This window comes from Alligator sinensis, unplaced genomic scaffold (assembly GCF_000455745.1).
Source record: "Alligator sinensis unplaced genomic scaffold, ASM45574v1 scaffold222_1, whole genome shotgun sequence".
Taxonomy (NCBI): domain Eukaryota; kingdom Metazoa; phylum Chordata; order Crocodylia; family Alligatoridae; genus Alligator; species Alligator sinensis.
Window position 1 is genome coordinate 1,536,436 of NW_005841912.1, and position 3,676 is coordinate 1,540,111.

Sequence of the window (3,676 nt, forward strand, 5' to 3'; positions counted from 1 at the left end):
GTTGGGGCCGACCACGTTTTGGTGACCCCCACTATGTCTGGGTTGGTGCCGGCTGGCAGGAGGACTAGTTCCTCCTGCTTGTTCCCCTGTGGACATTAGTATATCCACAGGGGAACATCCTCAGAACCTCCTGAGGATGAATGGACCGCACCCCTAATCCCAGCGGTACCCAGGCCCATGTCAGTTATCTGATTACCTGCTTCTCTTGTCATCGGTTTAGGCTGGGCTGCTCCTGCAGGCGATGCTTGGCTTGCTTGTCTGAGGGTTCCTCCACCCACGTCTTCCCCTTCCCACAATGAGCCTAGTTTAAAGGCTGCCAGAGGAGATCCGCCAACCTAGAAGAGAAAACACGCTTACCAATTTTGTTTGTTTCATTTTTGTTTTGGCCCTTAAAAAAATGGGTGAGTGTTCCCTCCATGAGAGATTGGCATTGGCTGGGCCTTGTGATACTGCAATACCAGGCCAGCACCCTCCCGTTGGTGCCAAAATGCTACATTTGATATGCTGATGGAAGCTTTTCTTTTCTTTTTTTAACAAATTGTATTAAAACACACACTTATCACACTTATCATTTATAAAAACACACGCAACAATCACCATCCCTCCATCCAACTTTTTCTAGAATACTCCAACACCAGCATCTCCTTTTTAGACACAATGATCAGTATCCAGAGTGATAAAATACAGACCACGTTATACAAGAAACTCACAGACCAACATACATATATGCACAGAACCAGCAATCACCCTAAACACACCAAAAAAGCAGTGATATACAGCCAAGCTCTCAGATACCACCAAATCTGCACTGAAGAGAACACCCAGGATTGCCACCTCACCAATCTTAAAAAGGCTTTCACCCAACAAGGACACTCCTCCAGAGAGATGAATCGCACGTCTGAAAGAGCCACCCGGATACCATGTGAAGAACTGCTGCAGTACAGAAGAAAACCCCCCACAAATCGCACACCGCTGGTTATGACATATCACCCCTCCCTTGAACCTGTACGGAAAATCCTCAAACAATTGCAACCCATATTATAAAGAGACCCTATTCTTAAAGAGATCTTCTCAGAGCTTACCATCCTAGCCTTCAAACAAGCACCGTACTTTGCTAACCTCATCACCAGAAGCACACTTCCTCAAGCCGAGAACGCACCAAAAGGATCCAGACCGTGCCATGACAAGAAATTCAAAACCTGCCAACACATCTCCATCACCCCCACAATCACTACACCCCTCACCAGAGCCATCAGCATTCCTGGATCTTACAGTTGCACCTCCAGAAATATAATATATCTCATCCAGTGCACCAAATGCCCTGATGGAAAATACGTAGGAGAGACCAAATAACAACTGTGCACCAGAATGAACGCACACCGGAAATCTATCAAAGACAGAAATACACAATTACCTGTGGGGGCACATTTCTCATGAGAAAACCACTCTCTCTCCAATCTCTCAGTCCTGATCCTCAAAGGAAACTTACAAAACACTTCCCAGAGATGAGCCTATGAACTCCACTTCATCAACCTCCTGGATACTAAAAATCATGGACTAAATATAGACATTGGATTTATGACACATTATAACCTGCCTGACATCTGACTCCCCAGGTATCTCTCCACTATTCATCCCCCTTCTCTCTCTTCCCCACACCTCCACAGCCTGTCTCTCACCCATTGACTCCTCAGTCTACGTTTTCACTGACTACCTGTCTTGTATGCATACCAGCCCAGCCGCTGACTTCTTCACTTTTCATTCCATCCAGGAAGAGCACACACCAACTGCTCAAACTTCCTTAGCCTGATGAAGGGTTTTTGAACCCGAAAGCTTGCTTAATAATTGTTTTCCAAGTATTTAAGTTGGTCTAATAAAACATATCAGATTCACCCAAAGAACCTTGTATGCCTGTGTCCTTAGACCAACACGGCTACAACCTACACCCCTTCACAAAGTCTGCAGTAACAGTTGGTGGGTATGGCGCATCCTTGTTTTACCAAGACTTCATAGCACAGAAACAAGTATGTATCAGAAACATACAACTACATATATTAAACCCTTAAATAACATACATCAAGTGCCCACAAAAAACAAACCCTTACAGAAATCTTTTTCTTCATACAGAACCCCATGAAAAGCTGTTACCTCAATAACCACCTGAAATTCTCCACTCCTCTCATCAGGCCTCTTGTTGGTTTAGTGAAACAGGTGCATCCAATCCTTTTTCTTCCTTTTCATTTCTACCTCTTCTTCTCCCATCTCTTCTTGATCCTAATTGATGTAGTATTTCAATTCATGCAGCTCCAGTTTCAGGCACTCTTTCAGTGAAAGCCAACCCCTTAAACACCCACAGGATTCTTACTTACCATAAACTAGTTTTAACACATGCTAATAAAGTCCTTAATAATGTTCCCCCTGCCCCCTTTGGTAAGAATCCTTATAGTACCATCTTCCATGCTAACAACAGGTTTATTTTGGTGATGCTCAAAAAGCAGAAGACCCTTTTATGCACCTCCTTTGCATATGTACACTCCCAAAACACACGTCCCACTGTTTCTTCTTCCCCAAAGCTCTCCCTTGGGCACCTTGATGAGCTTGTCAAGCCCCATTCGCAATGCAGTTCTCTCACTAGCAAAGTATTTCTTACAACCATCCATGCTAGGTCAGTATGTGCACCTTTTAGTTGTTTACTTTCCACCACTTTCCACACCTTCTTCATTTGTCCTTCTGTGAAGTTTTTCCACTGATGCCATCCTGTCTCTCTCCCTTACCCCTTTCATCAATTTCTTATGATCTTTCAGGCCCTCCAACCCTACCTTCCCTATTTCATACCTCTGTTCTACATGAATCCTTCCATCCTGATGTAATGAAGTGGTGGTTACCACACCCATGAACTTTTCTAAAAGGTCTTAAATACTCCCCATTTCCTCAAAATTGCAGCTGCTTGACATTGGGTGCTAGGTGCCGCTTTCCCCTCTCCCTCCATTACTGTCTTGCATATCACACTTATGTATTTCAAATAGATGAACAATCCCACGTCTGGCAGCCCCACCCCCATCTCTTTTGCTTTGTACAGTTCAACTGTAGCCAAGCTTTTTCTTTTGGCATTTCAAAAGAACACACACATTTCCCTCTACTTTTACTATCTGCTGCCACATCAGTGGGAATGCAATTCCAGTATACAGAATAATCTGCAGTAGCACAGCCTTAAATGCTGCCACTTTTCCAGCAAAGGACAGTGTCCTTCCGAACCATAACCAAACTATTTGCTGCTACCTTTTCCCATGCTGTATTACCTTTCCCCTCGGTGTCCATTGGGATCCCTAGCACTCTGATTTCTCTCTCTCTTATTTGATCTCCAAGTCCCTCGACTTCTCCCTCCAGTTCCCCACTCCCATTATGGTGCTTTTTGATCTATTAAGTTTAGCTCCCTGTGACAGGGGTCCATCCCCGGGCCTGTCTAACGTAGGCCTGACCCTCTGTCTCTGGGGTACCCACCCACCTATCTCACCTGACATGCCTTGATGGAACAATAACTATGATGTTACTTAGGTGGGAGGCTCCCCATTTACTACCCCAACGCTAGTGGTCGGTATCCACCACTCCAAACCTCCCCTACATGGTGGCCCATGCCTTGCAGATGGTATATAAATGTTGACCTGTGCCCTAGGGC